The following is a 26,941-nucleotide window of genomic DNA, read 5'->3' on the forward strand; positions in this document are numbered from 1 at the left end:
GCTGCGCCGAGCGTGTAAACTCGGCTTAAGAGAGAGACGGAAAGTCGAGTCGGTTTCTCTCTGTTTCTCGGTTCCCCTTCGCGCCACTTGTACACTTCTTCTACGGTGTGCTCTCGAGTCGACGGGGGTTAATGCACTCCTAGAGCAAGGCATAACCTTAGCCAGAGCCCTGGAGAAGCGCGGGAATCTCGGCGATGTCGGATACGCTATATAACGCGACTGTAACTTTAGTTTACAGAATTGGTATGGGCTAATAATCCGAGGATACGTAGTATCGCATGAGAAACTGGACACTGTATCCGTGCAAGTGGCTTTTAAACTATTGTATAACCGATCCGCTGCTTCGCGACCAACTTACAGGAAATTATCGAAATTTTCAAGATACAATATCTGATCGTGGTTTTCTCGATTACAGAACGATTACTTCTCGCAAAGTTACGAACTTCAAAGGCCCAAGCTAATTCTTAAATTTCCAAGTCTCTAAATTCTTATATTTTCAAGCTTCGAAAAATTTGGTGGCGCTACCAGCGAAGCTAGTAACCGGAAACAAGCGCGTGAAAATTTTGTTGACAAGGTCCCTTCGAACGTTGTTCTCTGTCGACTAGATACGAGCTTGAAAAATGCACGGACGACGGTCATCGAGATTCGTGGACGCGAAACCTTGGGACTCATTGTCTACGAGCGATAATTGGATGTACTTGGCTACACAGTATCACGGACTCTCGGTGTGTGCATGTGTGTGCAAGCCGTGCTAGGCTAGAGAGCGAATAGTTTATCTCTCGTCTTTATCGATCTGTCTCGCTCTTTAGCGCTAGACGATAGAGTATAGAGGTGTACGACGGTCCAGGGCCGACTAGACGACCGCCTTGGAGGCGTAATGACGATCGTAGAAACTCTCGAGGCCGGTCCACACACGAGGTCCGAGAGAGTTTTATGAATGCGCGAACGTGATAGAAGACTCGAAGAAAGACGAACAGACACGCATCGATATCGTGCAGGTATCGGATTCTAACGCTACCTAACGTCGCTACGATCCAAGAAGCCGAAGAACGATAACGGCAATCTACTAGATAAATTCAGATGGATTCTTTTTTTTTCTGCGATCGAGGAGGTTGATTAGAATCCGTTGTTTCTCAGCAGCTTCGATTTCGACCACGATAAAACGTTACGGCGACGAATTGTCGTGTTTCTTCCTCATTTTATTTCGATGCCATCAAATTGCTCACAAATGTATCGATCGACGCGTTCGAATTTACCGCGCTCCCTACTGATTTTACGCGTTGCTGTATCATTTTATTCGTACAAATCTTTCGAATCTTTTGCCACTGATTTATCGCGAAGAAATCGTCGATGCTATATAATTTTATTTGAACAATCAACGCGTCCGTATCTTCCTGTTCTTTTTCGACGCGGTTATTTTACACCGAACGAAGCGATCACGATTGTTTACTTTCGATCGATGCGTTTGCCACGATTATAAGGTAAGAATTCACCTCGATCCGTCGATTATATTATTTTGTTCGAGGCGTTCGATTTCGCTCGATTTCGCAAGCAGTCGACGACGTGTCGCATCCAAAATATTTACCTAAAAACAACAACGTCGGTACCTCGGTGTTTTAACAGCGCTGCAAAACGATTTGCAGTCCATAAACAAAGCAAGGCCGAAGAAGCAAAATGAAACGAAACCGAGAGACCTCGGGGAAAATTCCAGATCGCGCTGTGTCCTCGAATTTAAACGATAATGAGCAAAGAATGGGAGATTAACGCGTACTATGAACCAACAGTAAACTTCATTGTTAAACGAAACATCGATCATTATCTAAAGTCGGCTACGCGAAACCATCTTTCTATAAACTCTGTTGCAATTTCTTCGACTCATCCATGATCAAGTTCGCTCTACCTATCCTGACTCCGAATCGACAAATTTAGCCCAACGAGAAATGTCCTAAAAGCCACTTGAATCAATTATCTTTGGAACGTTAAAAGCTATGGCAGTGATAAGAGTTTTATATTTCATTAGACGAGAGGAGAAGATAAAAATGATTTAACAATGATTTCAGATATATAGAAGATTCAACCTCGAAGCTCATCTATCAGACCAACTCTTTTTAAGTGTTAAGAAGCGAAGTTTAAACTCCTACTATTTTATATATCTTTGTGCCCGACTAAAACATTATAGGTAATGTAGTCAAGGTTTCGCGAAAATAAACGTCGGTAAACAATGATTTACGTCTACAGTGATCTACTTGTGTTTCAATATTTGATGTAAATCATGACGCAAACCGAAGAACCTTCATAACGCGCCAGCAACTGTATCTGTCCATTTTCTAAAGCAAAGCTCATCTCAGAAACGGGGATGTAAAGTCCTGTACACTCGAAACACCGATTCGAAAACCTCTGTCGAGGATTTAGCGCGAAAAGTTCTGTTTCACAGTCGCGAGGACGTCGTATCCCTCGGAACGAGCCAAAATCAACGAGAATCGATCGGCGATCGATGCTCGAAATCGAATTTCACGGAGATCCTTGTGCGTGGGCAAACGTCGACGCACACGTGTTTGGTTCGCGGGGCGAGGTGTTGAAAATAACCTCTTAAACGTCCCTGACGAGGCGGGAATGTTGAGTTAGCCGCGAATACTGTGTTAGCTGGTGATTTGCACTTCCTAGTCGCGGCTCGTACGCACCAACGCGCACACGCGCGATATGCATTCTCTACGCGACACGCACACCGGCGAGACGCGTTCGTACGAGCGCGGTTCTCTGTGTCGGGTGTAAAACTAACAATAATAATAAGGTTGAGTCATGTATGGGGCCTTCGAGAGCAAAGAAGGGCCTTGATTTGTGCCCCGGGCAAGGCAAAGATCTCTCTCTCTTTCCCGCTTCGCCACTCTCTGCCGGACGATCGTTTCTCTTCTGGCTCGATTCGACGTGCTTTTTCGGTGCTGACTACGGGAACGCGATAGCTACGTCACATAGAAACCCACACGCGAGGGCAAGTTGATCGTGAAACGGTCGTTGAAATTGACGGAGATAGTACGAGCAATCGACGCTGGATAATTGTGGAGACCTTGTTACTTGAGTCGCTTTTTGCTCTTTTCGAAACGATCCTTGAATGCATCCTGATGAAAACATCGAAACTTTGCATAATTAGCGCGCTAAACGATGTTACGTGTTCATTGTAATCTCCCCTTGACTGTTACCGTGAAATCGTTGGAAATTAGGTACTTCTACTTTTGGCAAACTTCTGTTAACCTAATATACGTTGTCTACCATTTCGAATGCTTAATACGGTGGAATTATTCTACCCGAAATTTCAACTTTTAAATAAAAGTCACGTTTGATATATACGCGCATGAAAAAGAGCGTGCCTCTGACAATTATTTGCCGTATGAAACGGAATTTGATTACCGCGATCATCTATAAAGACACGTTTTACAATCCGTGTCTACTCGAACAACGGGCCTGACAATTTCACGCGCGAAACGTCGCCGCCCTCGTTTGATTGGCAATCGACCGCGCGAACTCGGACGATTAGGTGCTTCGATCAATCTTCGAGTTTCAACGGCTTTGGAAAATGCTGGGACGTATATCGTACCTATTATCGCGAAAAAGAAAGCATCGATAACAGCCATTTAATGGAAAAGAATTCCTTTTTCTTAAATTTGTTTTCCTTTCAACGAGAATATAACTAATTTGCAAAAATTTGCAATATCACGTAAAAACTTCATCCAATGACAAGTTGTTTTCTCTATTGCGGTAATTATTATGTCTGCGCGGTGTGACAGCAATAAGCGCGATCCAGAGCAACGTTTTATACGCGATTATGTAAAGTACGCTTGACAAGTGTTACACAGGAGACGTTTTTAATCATCCTTTTCATCACGATACTATTAATTAACTAGATGCGAGTACAAAGATCGATTATACGACTGTAACGATCCGATGTTCCGTACAGGGCTGTAGTTCTCGAGATGACGAAAGAATAACCTTTCGTCTTACGACGCGTTTGAAAAAAATGAACTCAGACATCGATCGAGTCGACTCGTTAGTTTCCCAGTGCATCTTTGCGATCCTAGATCTTCCTTAAATATCCAAATCCCCAGTTAATACATGGATCTCTTCGAGTATTTTTAATACAAAAAACATGTTTCCAGCCGACTCAAGATTGACCAGAGCATCACAATTAAAAAACGAAAACGTGTCTCAGATTAAAAAAAGCAAAACACGTTCTAAACAGTGTACCATGATCGAACATGCATATTCATAACGGAAATAAATAGAAGTCGTATACGATCGTAGCGGCAGTTATGTTTAAAAATAACCCGCCACTTCGGATATAACTTTTTCATTACGAACTCGATATACATTGTCGCGTTTGCAACCCGTTCCCTGCACCGTTGAAACCGGTTCGGGTCGTAACATCTCTCTGAAACGATCTCGTCACGTGTTCCGCCATTTATTCGAATTTCGATGATCCTTATCGAATATCCGAAAATTTGCGAGATCGGAAAAAATCCAGCGATCAAACGCTCAAATTACAGCCGTTTCAATACTGGTAACAGCTCAGTTCGCGCACGAGTATCACTGACGTTGTTTCGTTATTGAATCGTTTATTGGAATTCTGCCCACGCGTTTCGCCAATTTCTTTCCGCCTTTAGACATTTACCTGGGCATATTCCGCTCGTGTGTTAATATCTTCCATTCATTTTCAGCCGTATGAATGAAAGCTTTAACTTCGATAAACGCACAATAAGAACGACGTTTAATTTTACGAAGCTGTCCTTTGAGGTATTGGAAGACTTTTGTTGCGGAGTCCCGATGATCAATATAGGTATTTATTTGGCCGATATTGTATCGACAGTATATTGTTCGTTATAACTCGAAAATATACGTACAAGGACCGTTCGATCTCTCCGTAACTGAAGGAACACGATCTTCGTTATTTCGATTCCAAAAGACGTGCAATGCCTTCTCTAGCAACCGAGTTTAGAACATTAATTAGCTGCTGTTGCGATTCTTTTACTTTCTAATACGGTTGTAAATCGACTTCAACAAAGTGGAATTACAGATAGTCTAAATTAGATCGACCGATCTATGTCGTCGGCCCATACTTGGGAGGGTTAACTTGATCAAACTGCCCCCTGTTCGCTAAAAACTGACTTGATTGGCTACGGTAGTGTACCTTAACTTTCTAGTGGAATATACCATCTCTGAAATGCTTCTAAGCGAGTAAACTTTGTACGACTATAGAAATCCCCAGAAGTAATGCTTGTTATAAATTTCATAAATTACTTATTAACTTCTGATTTGGCATAGCTGTACCTTGGAGTTAGATTTTGTAATACCTAATACAAAACGGAGTTTAAATATAGACTGGTATAGCTTAATAAACTCGAATAGCTTTAATAGGCTCGGTTCTAAGAAAAATAAGCTGAAACTTTGCAAAATAATTGTTTTCAAGGTCCGCGTTGCTTAATGCTCGTAACTATAACACGAGCTAATTTGTCTAAAATGCATTTCTCTGCTCTGACATTGGCCTTGAACGGCACGATACACGACACTCTACCCTTTTGGCAAGATTCTTCAGGACGAGAATAATTTAAGCCTGCGCGCGTTGCATAACGCGAGGGAAAATAAAATCGCGAACAAACAAAGGAAAACCGTGAATCTCCGCAAACAAAGTCGCCGATCTTTCTTCATATTCGAATTGCAAGATAACGAAGTACCACATGTGTCACGTGTGTAGAAATCCACGTGGCATCGCGCGTTCTTGTCCTAACAATTAAATTGTAAATTTTAACGACACCTAAGGCGCGAACAATGTTGACGGCTCTATTCGCTAATCGCGAGAAAGGGAACATTTATCAACCGCGAGCATCGTGGCGAAGTTTTATTCGAAACAACTGGAGGCGTTGTTCGAATCCCGACTTCCCGCGCGATCATGCAATCGTACTCGACACTGAACGAAACGCGTGTGCACCTTAATCGTACATTCTGCTGTTTTGAAGGTAAACCGTTTCTCAAGGTGAGGCTAAACTCAGCCGACGAATAATTGTTTAATCGACGCAGCAATAACATTTGATTCAGCATTATTCTTGCCTCACTCCGCGCGTGAACAAACGAAACAGAGAAGTGGCCGTGCTAAAGACACCGTCGCGAAATGCTTTTCCTTTTTTAAGACGCCTGAAGCAACATCGCTGTAAACTGTTTATTAACACGAAAGAGCTCTTTACAGGACGATCGAAAGTAAATCGAGGTATACAGGGTGTACACGAGATTCGGATACGAAAGTAAAGTTATTCGGGGAAAATAACTCAGTAACTGAAGGTAATTACTGATCGCTACGATGTTGATACTGGTTAAGCAGATTGCAAGGTTACGCATACTTTGTCTCTAGTTATCACGGTAAAGCTTATCTGTAGTTATTAAAGTGCCAAGTTCAGAAGCCCCAAAGTCGCAATATTTCCAAAGTCTTACAAATCCCAAGCTTCTAAAGGTTGAAATTTCCAAAGTTCCGACATTCGAAAATCCTAAAATCCCCAAAGCAATCTCGAATTAAGTGATTAGCAAAGTTTACCGTACGCTTATCGTTAATTATCTAATTCTGAAATTAGACACACGCGCGAACGATCCGAGGTAAAATTTCTTGTAACAGAAAAGCGGTGATGACACGATAGGATTCCGCGCGAAGAATTTTCGTTTTATCGTGGCTTTTCGTTAGCCTTGACCATGACCGCGTTTTCCATGGTCTCTTAGGGGCGACGAACACGCCCAGGAGGGAGAGGATCACTCTGGGTGTTACGTCAACCGAGCAGGGTCCCTGGTGCCCTGCTCGAGAAAGGTTACTAGCGATCTACAACGTGTCCGCGAGGCTCGAAGGTCGTCGTGTGGTACGTATGAACGAAGCAGGGGCGAAATTATTCGGGAAACGCGCGTGGTAGGTGAACGTTTGAGTAGGGGACCAGGTAGAAGGAGAAGAGGACCAAGTTCGACCCCCTCTCTCTATGCTTGCCAATATACTCGAGAGAATCAAGGCTCTGGCCCAATTCGAGTTCGTAGACCTAGCCCAGACATTTCCAACAACGAATCTTAAACCAGCTTCTCCTTCTCTACCTTCGTTTCTATGGTGGGACCACTACTTAACATTGCCATAAACGTGGATAGTCCGGAGACGATAATGTATTCGCTGCGAAACTGAAACTATGGTCCTTTCTTTTCGTTACGAAGAGGATACGAACGGTTGCATTAACGCGGGAATTTCATTATTTCTCAGCGATGGAAATTATCTATGTTCTAAAAAGTACTAAAAACGTAGAAAGGTTCGACCTACGTGGACTCTTCGGATTTGATCGTAAGGCCACTTCCTTTTACCGGATTACCTTCGAGGCTCCCGTATCCTCTCGATTCTTACGACTTCAGAAAAGAAAGTGATCATAGAACAGAATATGCAAAGTTTGTTTCTGCATTGTGATGCAGATAAAAGATAAATATACATGGTGTTTCGGGACACGCGAGAAAGAAGGACGCAACTTTTACTCGCAAATTATGGCTATATTCGCAAGTCACTGTTCTTCAAGGAAACATCGAGCTAATATAATCGATTCGATTAATTCGTTTATCTACATCGTATCCTTGGTTTGTCTCGAGTTTATAAGATTACTTTCGTGCTCGAATCGTTCCGATAATGAGTCCAAAAACGATGACTTATTTCAAACGAAGAAATGACAGAAATGCATTCGAAGTATGAACTTGTCGAATGTAATTCAATCGAAGCGAGACGTTTATCCGCGGATCGTTTCCTTGATAGACATCTGCTAGATAAGAAAACGTTTCAAAGATTACACAAACGCTTACCAGGTACAGGTTCGTTCAAAAAGGGAGGATCGACCGTGTACACCTTTTGCATAATTCGTACATGTCCATCCGGTAAATTCTGCACGGTTTCGCTAAAATAACAATCAAAGTTTCGAAAACTTTCCTCGGCCCATAAAAAGTAATTGCAACGTCGTCGTCGCGAAACCTACTACACGAGGGGACCATTATTTTTGGATGTCGCGTATGCACAACAAACTCGCGCGGCCGAGTTGCGCGAAAACGTAAACACAGATGCAGGCCTCGCTCTTGAAAGCCAGACGTTACGTACATTGCGATCTTATCGAATCGGTAATTGCTGTCATACGAAAATAAAAAGTTGAAGAGACAAAAAATTGATCGAACCGTTCGAGTGAAAGAAAGACGCGATAATACATTTAGTTCTTTCTCGTTATTAACTACCATAGTGCGTATAGTTTTCGATCAACACGGTATATTATTCGAAGAATTATTCGCTCCGTGTTTACTCTACCGGTAAGAGATCCTAATTTGATTATGGAAAATTCGAGGTGGCGAGTTAACGCGTCGAACAGCATTTCCGTAATTTTACCGGCATTAATTCGTGTAAACATACGAAGCACGGGATACGCAGATGCACTTGTGCACGTATTCCCGCGCAGAAATAAGACGCAACTATATTTTGTCCAAGTATTTTCAGCCTAGGCCAACCTTCGGGGTCCTCGAGCCATCTGTCTTCCTCTTACTTTTATTTCCTGCCTCTATCTTTCCTCCCACTATATCCTATATACGTTTGGCTACAACTCAGAGAACACTCTTCGCGACTCTTTAATATAGTTAAGAGGTTTATAGTAACGCGCGTTTCGCGTTCCCCGTCTCTCTCTAATCTATCTGTAATTCTTTAATACGACCGGTTGTTACGTGGCGACCTTCGTGGCACCCAGGGCCGAGGGCCAAAACCGAATGCGGTGTGTTTAGTATCGTGCCGGTATACGTACGATAAATATTGAGATGCCGGCTAAGCTATAAGGGCCTCGCGCCCCATATAAACTAGCGTCCCTGAAAAGTTTGGTAACCACGTGGAGCTACGCGATCTCCTCTCACCGTCTCCGTTACCACCATGACTTTTGTCTTTTAATCCAGATTCTTGTCGCCCACTCGACATCGCGTGCTCGATCGCTAACTCCGGATATCCAAAGTCAATAAATATCGCGTGCTCGATTGTCCATGGGCTATGCTGAATATCCCATTATCACGCGATATCGCGTTCTCGAGCATCGGCGCTTAAACGGAGCTGTTTCCAACGCGTTAATTATCAAACTACAAAAGCGTTTCATCTGTTCTCGTCAGAGAATCTGTCGCATCAAAGTCGCACAAATTTTCCTTGCGTCTATGAAAAATTCGATTTACCTCGCGATTCGTCATACTCTTCGGCAAAAAACTAACGTATTCATGAGAAAGATAACGATCTACGCGTGCATAGATACGATGTGCTATCTTTGCTCGAATCGCTCGAGGCGGTTATGATAATTTTATATAATCGATACAATAGTAACGCGAGCTACGCTACGCTCAGCCAGAAAAGGTAGCTAGTAACCGAGATAGAGTGAGAGGTATCGATTCGTAAAACGCTATTTACAATTGCGTTCATAAAGTGACGCAGAAAACCGAGCATACACCATAGAATTTAATCGTTTTTATGTAAACCGATATCTCGTGGTACACCGAACCATAATGCGTGATCACTTCCTTGATCGTATGCGATTACCGTCCGGTTGCTTATTTTCACCCCGGCCAGGTCCTGCCAACCGCCACCGCCGCCATCGCCATCGCCATTACCACTTGGCGAGATTCGCTTTTACCCGGAGAAAAGATTCCGTTAGGTAATCCCGCTCGATCCGTCATTCGATCGCGACGCTTTCATTTAAATCGCTATCAATCGCGTTGCGTCTAACGCGTCTGTCAAACGAAATCGCCTAGCTGACATTCGTGTTTGTTTGAACTTGCCGCCATTTTTAAATCACGCAGTATCGTGCATGGTATCAGCAAACGTAATACGCTTCTTCTGTTTTTCCATACAGTGACATACTCGGTACTTGTTTATAGAAACAACATTGGACAATTTTAAAAACGATCTACAACTCGTATCTTTTTCTTAAGGCAAATTTTTCAAGATATATGCACTGTCGTCGAAATACGAAAATTGTCAGCGAAGCCTGCCTTTCGAATCGTTCGAAACAATCGATATCGATTTCCCTTACCTTTTCACAGCGGTTCAAGACAGTCGGTCGGGTAGACGGAAACAATACGGGTCGGAGGACGTTCTCTCGTGCACACCACTTTCTTCCGCACACACTCTATTACCGATAGTTGCGAATCCTCGGTTTCTGTTTCTCCGCTTGCACTTCGATAAAACTGCACTTTTTTCGACTCACCGAAAACGTAAACAAACTGGTCGACGGAAGACGCGCGCACAATGACCGCGAACTACGATGTCAACGGAGAATCGAAACGGCGCGGAAGCAGAAAAAGGAAAAAACAAAAGGAATGCGTGTCCAAGCGACGAACAGTTCGCGTCGCACGCGATTCACGTTGTCCCGATTCACGGATGCGCGCGCAACTCGACGCACCGAACGACGCACTCGTGTTTGTTCCCGAGTATCGTTGAAAAAGTTTCGTCTTTGATCCGATAGCGGCGAATCTCCTCGCGCGCTTCTACGACCGTTCCTCGTTCGTGACACACCAAAAACACTTGGGTGCCTGTTCGAACGTGTACTCCGTGGGATTTCGCGGTACCGATTGACCGACTCGAGTGACGCGCAGTCTCGTGTAGCTCGCTGTTCGACCGCGGGAAATTCAGGAAGCTCGTGCGACTTAATGGTAGGCCTCGGTGCGATTATGTTCGTGATCCGTTTCGCGTGTCTCGTCCAAAATTCTTTCCCCGCGATTGGAGGGGGGGGGTGGTCGGATGGGAAGAGGAAGAGTTACATGGACGTGCAATGAACGAACGAGTCTTTGGCCGAAGCGCGAAGGAACACTGAACGTAATGCGCGAGCGGCGAACCACGGTTTGCCTAGCCTAGCCGCCACTAAACGCCACTATCCTAGGTTAGACACGCTCGCGACACTCTCCCTCCCTCTTCACCCTCTCTATCCCACTCCACCGAGCTCGCGCTTCTTCCTCTGTCGCGCTCGCGTGCTCTCGCCGACTGTCCGTCCTGCTCTAGCCTCGCGATCTCGCGTCTTTCTCCGACTCTAGGGATCTATGTACATAGAGTACGGGGGGTACACACGCCGTGTGGATTCGGAGCGGCGCGGCGGTGGGGGCACGTAAGGCCATAGCCACGGCCACCGAGTCGCACACACTCGCGAGCGGGCAGCGTATACACGTATACACGTGCCGCGAGCGCGTACACACTCGCGCAACCGCCTTGGTCGCTTCGTTTCGCGCGGACGCGCGCACGCTGCTCGCCGCTCGCTACACACCGTTCGAGAGCCGTAAGAACGGTTTCGTGTCGATCTCTCGCGCGTATCGTCCGTATTGCTTGTCGCACGGATACCGAGAGTTTCGTGCGACTATTTTATATTATGGGCGAATTCGCGTAGCGCCCGCTTTAACGAGAAAACGCTCCTTCGCGATTAATTACGAACACCTTCTTCGAACCTGTTATATTCTAATAGGTTGTTTGGTACGCTGAGCCGAGAAGCGTGACTTGATTTCACGTGACTTCGGTTTCATGAATTACGTCAAGTTATAATCGATGAAGCTTTATCAAGTTCCTTATTAGAAAGTGCAGTCACTTTTTGCTTTTACCGCGCTTATCGTCGTTATCGTAATTGTAGCGTAGCGTGATATGAATCATGAAATTTTAATTATTATAGCTAAAAAAAGACCTTACGAGTCGTTTCGTTTCTCGTTTTGGTGAATTGCGCTGATATACAAGATTATCTATTCAACAGCTTCAGACTTGTTTTTACGGGGTAATTTCAGCGATACGGGTATAAATCACGAATTCTTGGCTAATTGGAAGAAAAAATTTTATTTATTTGGAAAAACTTTCGTTTCTTTTTAAATTATCGATCGAGCAAACTCGACTAATAACTTTGTCCTATCCTTTATAATTAAAGATACCTCTATTGAAGGAAAGCGGAGGAAATAGAATATCCTTTACATGCGAGAACCGATTTAAGCAATTCGAAATGTAGAAGGATCGATATCTCGTGTAAATATGTTTATATTTTGTTCGTAAAATATAACAATGAATGTACTTTTAACCGATCCTATTCCTGTTCTTCCAATAATCGACTCGTTCGCTTTAGACTCCGTATGTAATTTTGTTCCACATACAAAAGAGACATTCTAGTCTATGCGCCTATTTATCTATACATGTACCAGGAATATATGTCTTCATATAGCGCGAGGGTGTACAAGAGTGTAACCACCGTGCGAGTGGACGCAATAAGAAGGGACAAGATGTTCCTTCGTCGATGCCTCGTTCCGTAAGCGTGGTCAGAACGCGTTGGCATTCAAACGACTATTTACACGTCTTGTTATTGCGACGGACAGCACACGCGCAGCTTAGCTCTATCGAAATCCCTAAGGAAAAAATCAGACAAAGCCGCAAATCGTCCTTCGCGTACCGATGAAGATAGCTTCGCGATACTTGCGGCGAAACTCCGACGCGTTGCTCGGCCAACACACGGAATAGAAATTTTACGTTTTCCCAGTACGGGGCGAATTCGAATCGCAACGGAAACGTGATCCAAAGGACGCGATCGCTTCGTTATCGTAGACAAACACGATGCTCGAGCGAACGTTAGATTAGAAGGCTATTAATGACCCGTGCGCGTCGACGCGATACGGAAACGTTGATTATACGACGCATTTATCACTGTGCTATGCAAATTATGGTAATTAATGTTGTAACGTAAAACAAGCAAAACTTTCGAAAAAGTCGGTTATTATCGTTGTATTTCTACGACGTCGACAAAAATAGTTCGACAATTTTGAAAACGGGTAGGCAAATTCCTGAAAACGACTTCCCGACCTTTCGAAATACGCTAATTTATAGGTACTATAAAATTTTAAAACCGGCCATAAACATCGTAATTTGTGATTTATAATTCAATGATGGTATATGTAATTTGTAAAAGATAAATATTATATCGAAGTTGTAGAGCGATCGCATCGAAAGTTGAACCGAGTATGCACAGTAGGGCTGAAGGGTGAAGCAAGTAGTATAAGTCCGAGTTTGGTCAGACAGGCAGCGTCGATACAGGCGTTCACCGGTTCAGCTTATAGCTCGACGACTGCCACGGATGGCGGACTCGATTTCCGAGACTTTCTAACGAAAGTGCAAGTCTTTTCTTCTAACCGGCTACCGTGCAACGCAACCGTCCTCGACAACACTTTCGCGCGTTTTCCGTGGTTTCCCACCGAGGACGAAAACATCGAACGCTTCCGGGCTGACTCACCGTTGCGTCTCTCGTTAGAAATATCTCGACGGTCTTTCATTAAAAAACAAAAAAACAAAGAACCTTTTAATTGGTACACGTTCTTTTGTGTGCACGTATCTTTTGTAGAACTATTTAATTAGATAAATAATCAGGAAAACGCTGAACAGAAGGATCTGGAACGTCGAACAAACTTCCGGTAATGCACCACAATCATAGCGGAATATAAATTACTGTTTTAGCTAGGCATTTTTTGAGGCAGACAAAATTTCTTACTGTACGCACAGTAAAAATGATTCGTTTAAAATCTGTTAGATCAATGAATGTTGATCGGAAAATTAAAAAATATCCTGAAAATTTAATGAAGGAAGTTGTTCCAAGATCGACCTTCGTATCGATTCGAGGATTCCAAGCAAAAGATTTTCTAACATTTCGATGTACAGAGGTGGCTGCCTGCGGCACACAGTCAAGGTCTCGGCTCGTCGACTTTGCCGTGACATAAATATTCGGGGGCCTTTTCGGGCCCACGTTCAACGAACAGAGAACGCGTGAACTTGACGAGTCCTAAGATAAAGAGAGTACAAGCAACGAGTAAAAGAGACGAGCGTTGCTCGTAATCGTCCATCGGGAATGGGTGACCCTGAGAACTTCAAGATTAAGCCATCATCATCGTCATCATCCTCCAACAGAACATTCTCTCTTTGCCTATTTTTATTCGTCTCCTATTCATCGTGGCAAAAAGTGCCGTCAAGCGCGATACGAGGACTATCCGGTGTATCAATGAATAATTCGAACTGTATACAAATATTTAAATAAAGAGTGGAAAGTGTAGGGGGTAAGACTTCGCTAAAGACTTCGAAACGATAAAGACAACTCGAAGAATGATTTTCTCGGGAAACATAAAAGATACAAAAGATGTTTCTGTATGTATTTAAGGAAACGAAGCGTTGCGTATAATTTCGAGTACGGACATAAAAACGGAGGTGAAACGATGACGAAGCGAGAGAAAATTTTCCGATGTAAACTGTAATCGTTATAAAAAGCGAAGAATGTTTAAGGAAACCATGAAAATCGATAGGATGGCAGTTAAACATATGGGGCACTGACTCGGCAAAAAATCAATTAAAGGATGTGGAGTGATAAATGGCGGAGAAATAAGAAAAAAGAATCACGGTGGCCGATGGTTTGCGCACGCATTAAAAGCAACTGCACGCCCAAAGCGCGCACACAACCTCGTCATTTATGCTTCGTACACTAGACTTAATAAACTTTCACTGGCCTCTCACTGAGTTCTTGCTCCCTCTCTCGTTCTCTTTTGCCCGGCTTCCAGGCCGTAAATTTGGTAACCTCTACGCTCCTCGTCCGCCTCTTCTTCGTGTCCTTCTTCGATCGTTCTGACGAGACGCACTTGGTCGCATCCGAAAAGAATTAATGGATTCTAATATATAAATAAATGCACTTCAAAGACTTCGTATCCCCCCACTTCCGTTCCTCTGTCTCTCTCCAGCCGCTCTTACGCGTGGGACGTTGCCCCATTAGCGAAGCAGATATAAGTGCTTGCGAGAACTCTAGTCAATTTAACGAGGTTAAACAAAAAAGAAAAGAAAAAAAAATAAAATCCTCTCTCCCTCGGTCTGACGCCAGAAGTACGCGTACGGCTTCTCTAAACACCAGCACACAAACGCTTTCGCGTAAAACATTGGCGTCCGCGCGATCACTCTCGCTTTTCACCTGGCCAAGTGACAAAGATTCCATTCGATAGAGAATTAGATTAAACACGCTTGTTCGAAAGCGGTCGTCTGTTCGCTCGTATCGATCAAATCGAATTTAGCATCGGTTTATTCGTTTTCCTATCCGAATAGTTAGACCAGGAGAAAGCATTACGGAAGATTATGACGCTACCTTGTTATTAAGGCTATCTACGCGCTCTGATCTTCGACCTTTGGTAGATTCGTCTATAGAGCTATCTACGCGCTTTAGTCCAAGGTCTACCGGTAGATTCCTCGTTAAGATTATCTACGCACCTTTAGCCCTTAACCTCCAACCGATATATCCTTGTACGTGTACTTACACGCCTCGTTTCTAGACCATTGGCGGAGTCTGTACATATCTTCGCGTTTTATTCCTGAGCCTACCACTATCTTCCTTACCAAAACATCCGCGTGACTTCGTCTAGAATCGCGCTCACGTTTCCTCGCGCTATTTCTTCTACCTTTAGTATTCCATTAGCCACTTGTTCGCTCTGTCACACGAATATGTTCTCCCAACGTGAAGCGGGCTTAAACGTGAGACAGCGGTTCGCCGAGTGACTCTCACTTTTTACCTTCCCGAAACCGAGTTACTATCGCGCCTCTCTGCTCGATTTGGCCCCTGCGAACGGTTCGACCGACCGAGACCCTGCGGTGTTAACGCACGAATAGTAGGCCAGTGTCAGTCAACGACATCGTTTTGATGGTTACCCGGCAGATTCGAAGTCTGAAAAAGGCAGCTGCGACTATCGACGAGTTCCTGGCCGTTGTCGAATGGCGTACGGGGCCACTGGCCAATATTTGGGCCAATGTTAACGCTGGCCTCTACGCGTATGCCGATTGCCTAATACCGGCTCGACATACCTGATAATCAGAAGCACGCGAGAACGTGTTACTCAATCTTCTTCTATTTAACGATCTCCGTCGTACGATTTTGGTCAAAGGAAAACAACGTTCGTTGTCCTAATCGCGACTCGTCACCGAAGATGCTTTTTATTTCCGAAATAATGAGAATGTTGTATTCGTCGTGTATCTACGCGTTGTATTCGACAGTAATTTCAATTTAAGACCTTTCTCGGATCGACTCAATGACTGTTCGATTATCTTGCAACGTAGCTAGTACACCTTTGATTCTGTTACTTCTTCGACAAACCGCGAATAAAACGAGGCATAAGACTTAACGACTTCCCTCACCTCCTCCGCACAAGATAATCAAGACAAGATGAAAGCGTGTTAGCGTTCAATGAGGCGAGTTCGTGAGCAAAGTCGATTCAATTTGAACGAACGTTTCACTATGGCGGAAGAGGACGAGTTGTTTAGCGCTGCGTTTGGCATTTGGAGGCGGAATTATCTAACTCGATCGGGGACCGGCATCGATTTAAGACTTTCAAAATCTCGTTCTTGGCACACGGTCTACCTGCTCGATCACTCGTAACCGTGGTCCTTGACAATTCACACGTGCCATTGTGCTTTCTCAGAGGTACCTTTGGCCAATTTACGTTATAACTCGTCTTTCTAATAATATAACCTGCTCGTCCGAGACGCGTGAACTTTGATCGATCATGGAGCAGATAAATAAAGAAAGATGATAGACAGTTTTTTCCTACATAACAGCGAATAATAAGACGAGAATTGGCTCGCGTTCGTTCTCTTTTAATGGCCGTGTGCCTGGTGACCCGTGGTGTAAACTAAACCCACCGGAGAAAGTTGCCAGATACTTTCTCGTAGCTCTGTTGCCTCCTTGCACACGGCTCGATGCAGTCGTTTTTAAACGGACCCAACTTTATATCGATACGAGTGTTCGTTCGATTTAGTCCGTAACATTTGAACATTGAAAAAGGTAAAATTCGTGTTAGAAACTGTACGATTTTCTCCGTTGACGAAGAAAAAATAGTCTTGAAATTTATTTATCGGCAGGTAATAGTTATTCCACCGCGTATACGCTTCGAATAACTTGCATATTTTAGAGAGAAAACAATTTTGTTTTGTAGAAAGTCTCTGTCGTAAGATATCGATGCACGAACGAAAATATTTAAACTGGATATTTGAGACATTTCCTTTTTTAACGAGAAAGTCCGTGTTTCTAAATTTCGAGTACGTAATAGAATTCGAGGAAACAAGTTTTTCGTTATCGATCGATCGAAAAATGTGTTTAAATGGAAGCTGAACGAATCGTTTTCGTTCACACGATGGCGGCACTAATATCACAATGAATCGTACGGATGTTAGAATGGACCAAGAGGCTCGGACAAAAATGTCGAACCATTCTTAGCCAGTCTTACGAGCTCGAGACATTCAGCCGCTTCGCGGACCAGCGACTTGATTTACTCGTTCGAGGGAACGAACTCGCCCGCGCTTACATACACGTACACATAATACCACCTCCTCTTCAGAAAGGTATAGCCGAGGCTCTCTCTATGTATAAACCGAGCTATTATACTCGCAGGTACATCGCTCGCAGAGTCGTCGAAGGAAAATCTTGGTCCTCCTACGCCTGTTCGTTAACTATTCATGCGAACGCTACGTATAACCCGCGGTCGACCGTGATGAATTGGAAGTTACACGCTTTGCGAGAAAAATAAAAATTATTTAGTCAGCCTCCAGGCGAATAACTCATCCGTTTCGACCGTTCTATATAAGATACTCTGGACTCGCTTAGCGCATGATAATAAGCCAATTCTAACTGCCATGCGCACGGACTGGACAAATAATAAATCTTTCAAGCCCCGCCATTTTTATTTCACCAGAACGTACCGCGGAAAAAAAGACATCTGATTATGGAGATTATCATAGCGATCGTTATCGAAATTAGTATTCAATTATGGCACCTCTCTCATGTTTGTCACGATTAACTCACGACAAAAAGAAAGGGGACTAAGATAAAATATAAAGTTTAATCTAAAGATAAAATATAAAGTTTAATACGATTGGTTTGCGAAATATAAGAAATAACAGTAATCGTTTTTCGACAAAATTCTTGTACACCACAATAACAGTGAACATCGAACGAGATCGAATTCTTTCGCAATCGGTTCTAAACAGACAGAAGGAAGATTTTCGTGGATGCATCTTGGTGGATGCAACGAACCGTGACGTAGCTTTCATGCAGCAAACCCTGTGACGTCACTCATTCGATGACGTGTGGTCAACCGCGGTCAATGCACCAGGCCGACGTTTCTTGCAGGGCACTATAATGCTCGGTTCACTGGCATCCTCGATGTGTGCGTTTATATACGTTCACGGAGCTGCATCGTGGTACATGTACGCGCGTTACACCGCAAAATACCGGGTGTTCATAAAATCTTCTCTGCCCGCGTGCCATGCCACGCGGAAACTTTCTCGAAATTATCCATTTCGTTATGCTTAACGCTCTTTCGCATCGTTTATCAATAATATCTGCGTGTACGGCTTTAAAATTGAATTGCTAATTATGAGAATTAAGTTTAGCTGCGATACAAGACTGCGGAATAGAAACTTTCTCGACATGCGTCCTTTCGATAAATTTCATGCTTTTAGCAGCGATACGCGAACTCCTATACGTTTCTAAGATATCAATAATACACACGAAATTTACATCGAATATCCACCTATATCGATACACTGTTTCTATCAGAAAGATCGTTCAATTCGTTTCGAGCAATTGAAAATTCTAAAAAGAGAAGTTTGTCGCCTGTCGTATATTTTTAATTTCAACTAGTTTCGATTCATTGAAGAAGCGGCATCGGTCTGGAGCACACGATCGTGTCCAGGTTTAGAAATTCATAATACACAACGTCGCTAGGTGTCGTTTGAAATTCCAGCAGCGTGCATCGCTTATGCCAGCGATCAAAAATTCATGCACGTCGTTGACGCTGCTACCCTATATCCCCGTTTAACCACGCTTAACTTCATCGCGTTTCCTTTTTCGCGGCTTTCTACTTTTGCGATTAACCCAACACCTGGAAACGTTTGTACGATACGACAGAGCGACGAAGGTTACTCGAATTCGTCGATTCCTCGCAATCGTCGTTTGTCTACGGTCTAAAGGATCTAATTAAGGTCACTTTCGTCGACGTTATCGCTGTTTAATCGTTTGATATCGACGAAAAGGAGAGACACTCGCGCGCGATTACGCCTACGTATACGGTTTAAGAACATTTCTGTACACATCGGTAATAGATGTGGTTCAGCTACTCGAGTAATTTCGAACGTAGATTCTTGCTACGATCGATTTAAATATTCCGTGTAATTTAATATTCGAACGCTTGAAAAATTAGATTTACAAATTTAATTGGTTCCGAATATATTTTTGTACGATTATAAATGCAAACGTTTTCGGGTTTCCAATATTTCAGCTGCTCTCGTTATTCGAACAAAAAAATCGTTCAGATTTACGAAATAACCATAATGCAGCTCCTAGTACGGACCAACCGGTAGTAGTAGTAGGTGACGCGAATTATCGGGCAAGTAGAATGGTCCGTAACGTAGTCAGCCAAGTTCCAATAATCGATGATCGTGCACGCAGTTGCCGACACTTTATTCAAAAGTTTATCTTCTGCGTGCCACGCGACAAACAACGGAAGATTATCAAAATAGCAATGCTGTGCTAATATTTCCCTCCGTTATCTATTAATCGCTTAAGCGGCGTTCGAGACGGTGACAAGCGTGTCGGAAGAATCGCCGAACGCGAAATAAAAATTTCGCACATTCTGGACTTCGATTGCGTGAGATACAATGGTGCGACAAAGAACAGCTCGCAGAACAAACGTGTTATGTAACACGAACGGTGTTACTTTTAACGCTGTCTTCAAACAAGGCATAAAAATGCTTTCCTCTCGTTTAACCGTATCTTATCAAGATTCATGGAATTTCGCGCAAGAACCCGATACCTTTGGTCGATTCTAGTCTTCGAAAAATCGTGCAACGGTGTCTAGAAAGCATGCAAGCGAAAGGAGGTGTAACAATGTTGCGTAAGAACCGCGAAAAAGCATCGTGGACTATTAATCCTCGACAATTATTGCCGAGCCCGTAGCTACCTAATATCCCCCACTTGTTAACAAAGAAATACAAGCTAGCTGTCTGAACAACTGATGGACACGCTTGTCTTCTTGCTTTCTAAAATCCTTATTTACACGCTTGCTAACTTTTTCTCGCTCTTATTCTGCAATTTTCGGAACGAGTTAAATATATTGTATTATATTTATCCTAGGTGTTAATATTTCTTTGTATGATTTTACAAAGTTGGATTAGTATAAAAACTCGTGAGATATCTTTCGTAGATGTAAGTAAGTTAATTCGTCGTTTAACGTACATAGCAAGTGGAAACAAGCAAAGGTAGCAATTTTTGTTTGCAACTTCTATATAACCGAATATCGTTAACTGATCCCTCCAGTCGCTGAAGAGAAACTTGAGCCAATTCTATAAAAGTTATTTCGTTTTAAAATAGCGAATACTTTTCACACCTACTGTAGAATTTATAAGTTCTTTAAAGCGACAATCAGAAATATTCATAATTTTGCAATTACACTCGCATCGACATGGAAAAAATTTATTCGAACCAGATACCGTCCCATCGACAAAAAGGCCACGTCAGACGAGGAAGAGCCGTTTAACGTTTCGTCATTCGGACGATATATGAACGATTCGGAATCCCTAAGATGCAAAGCGAGGTTAATTTAAAAAGCGAAGACTTTGCGGGTGAAAGGGGGATGAGAAGAAGACAGAGGGACGATTATCAAGAGCATTGTTGGGTCCAGGTTAGCGATAGAAGGAGAACCGAGTGGGTAATGTTGTACTGTTTGCGCCGCGGCGGCCCTGCGGGGTCTCTGACCGCCCGTCCGCGCCTCTCAACTCGACTCGCTTGCTTGTCCATGCTCTCTGTGCGGCCTACCTACGGCTTATGGCTAAAGTCACGTCTCTCTTTTCGTCTTTCCCGCGACACTCTGTTGGACGAATTTCACGAAAAGTACTCTTCTCGGCCGTGACAAAAGGGGAGACGCCGAGCACGACTCGTTCGCGACCTCGCCACCACACTTTTCCGACTTTCCTTCTCTCCTTCTACGCTCTCGATACGTTTCACGATTCGCTGACGAAGCTTCCGGTTCGGTTCTTTCCGTTCCTGCGCAATTTTTCTTTCGATCCGCGTGCTTTAAATCGTGGCTACCTTTCATCCGAAGCTTTTTTAACCCCGCCGTCGAGACTCTTTTATGGATTTAACGCGCCGAATCCCCGCGTGTAGACGCGCCTTCGAGACGTTTCAATTTTCCAATCGGAACTCGACATAAAGTCTTGGAAGTTTATGTACGATATAAAACTGGATCAAAGGAGAAGAAAAAGTGTACTCACTGTTTAGATCTGACAGCTTAATTAAAGGCTGCACGGAAACACAAACAAGCGATACGATTCTGTTAATTTCACTTTTCATCGAACCTGAATCGTTGCTTCTTTTCGCTTACAATGCACCTAAGAACGCGCTACGAACGTGTGTAAGTACGTTGTATGCAACGCTTCGTAAACTTTCTCTGTAATTCGCGGCGTAGCCTGTACGCGTCTCCTCGGAATTATGATTTCCGCGATTCGTTATAAATACACGCTTTAACATGACGCTACCTAGTCATAACGCTTACTCGTTCTACGTTAACTTTCTGTAATCAGCTCGGCTGTTCTTAATTTCGTCCGCGCTTTCTCCCACTTCGCGCCTTCGTTCCGGCCGTAATTAACCGACCTGCCACGGGGACCATTAAAATCTTTAACAGAAATCGAAGAAAGCGGTAACGAGATCACGAACCGTGAACGAACATTTTTACGTCGATAATTATCAAAAGACAGTAGGTTCTTGTCATGTTCTACAACACATTAGCCATCTTCGATCGTGATAAGTTATGTCGCTGCGACTCGAATTACCATACGTGAGATCACCGTGTGTTACATTACTACGTCTTAGGTCGTTACGTGTCATATCGCCACGCATTAGATCACCGTGCGTTAAACAACTTTTTGATCCGATGCACTCCAAGTTTACATCGCCCATAGCAATATAACGAGAACTACTGTATCATAGTGCACACTGCTAAAGTCATCGCGAGTTTGTACTTATTATCTACGTAAATTAGTTAGGTATCGTTTCTATTTACATACTTGTTCCGAAATCGTATCTCAAATTTAAATGTGTTCCCGCCACATTATGAAAATGTCAACAGATTTAACAAAAGCATCGAGTTAACTTACATTCGAATGCAAAGGGTGATTCGGAATCGTTTCTAAAAATCGTCGAATAAATCTGATCACGACTTCGCGAAGATAAACATCTATGTAAGATATACACTTCCACGTATTGCCAACAAGTTTTGAAAGTTTCCTCGAATTTTACGATAAAGAGAAATGTTTTCGAGTTTACGTATTTCTTCGTGTACGTACGAGTAATTTTCAACGATCAACGTTTTTTCTCTCTCGATTCAGTTCGTGCAAGCGACAAGAAAATGCGAGGGAGCACTATTTCAAAGTTTTACGGCGTTAACTCGAATTTAAAAACACGAGAATCCATTTGCATAAACATTAATGCTCTTTTAATCGAAGCGTTGAAGCAACTATTAATATTTCAAGGAAAATTACAACTTTGTTTTTTTTTTTCGCAATTTCTTGAAACACGGTTACTCAACTAGTATGAGTATCCGCTTTTTCGATATTGGAAAGCGAGTTCGGATCGTAATTCATCTAATGGTGCTATTAAATTGATGCAAAAAGATCGATAAAATATTAACCAGTTATTGCAATCAGCAAATCGAGCGAATGTCTCTATTATAGTCTCAAATCTGATAAATCACCTTTTTATCTTTCGTATATCATACACCGTTATGTTCAATCGTTAAATTCGTTTTTAGTCAAAGTGAAAAAATTTATAGCTAATCTTTCGAAATTACCCGCGCGAAAAAATAAAAGTAACTTAAAGGAAAGTTGCAAAATTTGACGACGCTCGCAACATCCGGTGCACCTATTCGTAAAGAGTCCGTATAGTTTAACTATCGAGATAAAGTACGAAAGATATTCCAAAGAAGAGTTAAATATTGACGCGACGAGGTTCGGCTCGAACGCAGAATGTTACGAATCTATTTTAGTTCTAAGTAAAGGGATAGCTGTTCGTTCCAGCGTGTTTTGCTAGGAACATAAACAACGTACCAAGAATACTAGGCGCATAGAATCGAATGGGCGAAGCGTTGTCGGTTGTTCCCGTGGCGCTCGAAAACGTCGCGCAACGAACAGAAACGGTGGAAAAGTTGTCCAAGGAATTAGGTCGTTGCTGGCCATTCTCGGAGAACCGACACTTTTTCCACGACTGGCCGAAACTTTCGACAACGTCCTAGTCCGTCTTAAACTGTACGGTCAATGATCCTACCCTGCCCCGATTTCACCAATTTCGCTAAAAAAGAAAAAACGCCTTCCTGTTTCGCTGCTATCCTAAACACTGCTCTCTTTGCATTTCCGTTCGGAACGTACAGTACTAACGGAAGGATCAATGTCGTTTTCCGGAAGATACGATTCTCGAATAAAAAGAAACGATCTACAACCCTTGAAAATAGCAGGTACGGCCGAGGTTACTCGAAGGTGCGCGTTAGAACCTCGAACGATCCGACAGAGTTCGGAGTTTATAAAACTGTCGCTGTATTCTTTAGAGTACAAGAGATTTAAATCGCGCAAATTTGTCATTTGGTAGAAACAAGCTTCGCAAACTTTATACGATTTTAATCTTACGATCGGGGACTCGACTGATCGTACTCCGTCGTTCGTGTTTTCAAAGATCAACGGCGCAATAGCGTTCGCGTACTTTGTCGAAAGCTGAACACCTCGATCATACGACACTGTATCGTAACTTTTCTATCTAACTTGGATCGATGTGCACAGCGATATCTTGCTCCCGATACGAATTTAAATTAAGCAACGATTTTCACTCACCGATCGAGGACGCGCCCGTGACATCTGGATCCAGCAGACTCGCGAACCTTCCTGCACCACGGTTGTCAGCAAAATTATCGGTCGATCTGTCTGCTCGGTATTCGATTCACTTCAAGTCACCAACTGACAAACCACCCACACACTGCAACGCACACCGTCGTCCTCGTAGCAATTTCTCTCCGGTTAGCCGTGTTCTCCACGATGCACCGAGGGGTTCGTTTCGATCGGATGCCGGCGCGGCAACGATCACGAAGGGTATAGAGGGTCGAAAGCTCGTCGGCGTGTCCGTTTTCGATGCACTCGGTGCACTAACTCGGTTCGAAGCGTGTATCGTTTCTGTTAGGTTCCAGCGCGGCTGTTTAGCCGACACGTGGTCGCGTACGAAACACTTTCAGCCTGACGGTCGACAGAGCCCACGCGTCCCGTGTGCTTGTAATCGCGCGTTCGACTGAGCGCCCGAGTACTCCCGAAGTCCCTGCTTCTCGCTCGTGCCGTCTCTTCCTGCTCGCGCTACCCGATCCTCTCTCTCTCTCGAATACTCGCCTACGGTCGCTCGTTCTCCCTCTTTACGCGAACCCCCACTCTTTCCTTCTCGCACCAACGACTCGTTCCTGCGTTTTCCACTCGTTCCTCGGCTATCTCCGTCTCGCTCCCTCTCTCTGCCTCGCCATTTTTTCTCCGTTATCACTGCCGCTCTCTGTCCCTTTCTTTCGATTCTTCTCGCTCACCCCTCGACTTTTCACCGTCTTCTCGCAACAAAATACGCTTCGTCGTACACCGAGCCTCTATATAAGCTTCCTTCGGGTAACAATTAGTCCAAGGGAGGAACCTCCCACAGCTTCTCTCCGATTCTACGCAATCGAATTTCCATGTTTTTAAATTTTCCTGCTTCTATACTTTTGAAAGTTTGAAAAGAGACGAATGAACGTCGCCATTTTCCCTAGCTATCGTGATTGCAAGTGTACAATCAACAAAATATGTACATAGACGCATCGATCATCGGTAATTACGATTCTAGCACGGACCGTTTCTATCGGTGCATAGATCGTTTCTTACCAACGATCGTGCCCCGCTCCTCTACCTTCCTGTTTACGTTTCATTTCAATACTTTCCCTGCTTTCTTTCGCGACATACGCGTATTACGTCACGCGTCGACTCTAGCATAGGCGTTTTCGATTGATCGTTTCCTATTCGACGAACGACCGTTTCGTATCCCGTTCGAGCGAGCACCTCTCGCCTTTCCTCTTGGTAGCGGCAACGTCTTCGCCGCGATGAGAGATCCTGCGAGACCCAGGACGGTTCGTAATCGTTCGAAAGAGAAGCCTCTCGTTCATCTTCCTTCTCGACACTCTCATTTTCTCCCGGTTGTACCTCCATGCAACGAAATGCGGTAGATTTATTATCTGTTACGTCGTGCAATGTCTTTTGAGGCAGGTTAGGGTGCTTAACTCAACATTAGCCGTTCAGGTGTACCCCCTACGGCGGCGCTGTTCTGCATTCTGTCCGGTGAAATCGGTTGACGCGCGCGATCAACCTCGCTAAATCACTAGCCGAGCATTAACAACTGTTGCAACGGTATAGAACGTTTTATTGCGTATAATTCGCGTGGAACTCGCGCGACTCGATTAGCTGGTGCGCGTCGTGGCGCGGCGCGGCGCGGCGAGCTTCGCAGGCGGAGGCCGTAGCGCGAAGCAGCCGCGATCGTGAGGTCGGCCTGTTACAGAGATCTCAAGAAAGGGTGGACACTGATATCGCTCCAAGGTCACATGGAAGTTTTCTACGAGCTACATGTGGGCCAGTAGGTCAAGTCGATGTTAGAGCGACGCGAAATAGATCGTGCGTGTCGAAATTGCTCGCGTTTCGTTCACGGATACCGTCTCGCTTACGCGTCAATTAGAATCCGATAAGGCCATCCGTCGATTTCGAGCCGACCCTCCTATCGTTCGATAAGGAAACGTCTCAGACATCTAGATTAGACTCTTTTTCTGCACCGATTTTTATCGCGAAGATTACCGTTACGAATTTACGAACGACTCGCAAGCTTTCGTTGATCGATACTCCACGAAGACGTTTACATTTTGTACGCGTTGTTCGATAACAAAGGACGCGGCTTGTTTTTTTCTCTCTTCCGTGGAAAAACGGTAAAGATCGATCACGGCAATCTAGCAATAGCGTCGCAGTAAAATCACGAAGCCACCAGGGATAATCCCTGTAGACGATACCATCTACCTTGAATGTTAAGATTTATGCGTCTAATATGACCGGTATTAATTCATAAATCCGGAGGGCATTACCATCTACGAAACTCGCGATTCATAAATCCCGAGATTTATGCGCGCAATACCAAACACGAGATGGAAACGTTCGCTCGGTTGCCCGTGATGTGGTGCAGTTAAATTAACCTTGAAGCGATTCAATTGCTCGAATAAAATTACGAATCTTTGCTACTCGCTTCTTAGCGTACCGTCCACGATTAAATATTCCACGTTCCTAGTCAACGACGGGCAAGAAGACGATTTGCTCCAGTGGTCGAGTATCGAAGCGTTCGCTGTTCGTTTAAAAAGTTACGTCGGCCTGACAGCCATCGACTTAACTAGCTAAAGACCAAATGACCTCCTCTGAACAGATTGACTCTACGCAGAATGAAGCATGCAGAGTTCCGAATTTTCAAAAGCCATTTATCCTTGATCGCCATTGTGCAAAATTAGAGAAGCCGGCCGACACTGGACAAAAATGTTAGTAACACCGACACCGACAGCGTCGATCGGGCCAAAGTATATTCGACAAAACAATTTGCAATTCCATAGTGACATCCGAGGCGAAGATCTTCAGCCGAGGAGGAGATGGAGGTCGTTGCTAGAGGAGGTGGTGGTGGTGGAGAAAGAGAAAGAAGAGGTGGAGGAGGCACACGGGTTCGCTTTTGCCTGAGCGTACCCGTTCGTTCACCCTAGCGGGGGCACCAACCTGGCTTTACTTCAGTTACAC

At 44.0% G+C, this 26,941-nt stretch overlaps 1 protein-coding gene across 6 annotated transcripts in view; it reads right to left on the minus strand.

Annotated features, from left to right (window-relative positions):
- Eip74EF (Ecdysone-induced protein E74) overlaps positions 1-24,428 on the minus strand; it is a 142,617-nt gene extending 118,189 nt beyond the window's left edge. For 4 of the 6 annotated variants that reach the window (XM_076531036.1, XM_076531037.1, XM_076531035.1 and 1 more), the window contains exon 1: positions 23,957-24,427. The gene's annotated coding sequence lies outside the window, so the exon portion shown is untranslated. Of the gene's footprint in view, positions 1-10,088; positions 10,925-23,956 lie in introns of those variants that run through there. The other 2 variants (XM_076531038.1, XM_076531034.1) reach the window with 2 other exon arrangements.
- Between the last annotated feature and the right edge of the window lie 2,513 nt (positions 24,429-26,941).

This window comes from Megachile rotundata, chromosome 4, assembly GCF_050947335.1.
Source record: "Megachile rotundata isolate GNS110a chromosome 4, iyMegRotu1, whole genome shotgun sequence".
Taxonomy (NCBI): domain Eukaryota; kingdom Metazoa; phylum Arthropoda; class Insecta; order Hymenoptera; family Megachilidae; genus Megachile; species Megachile rotundata.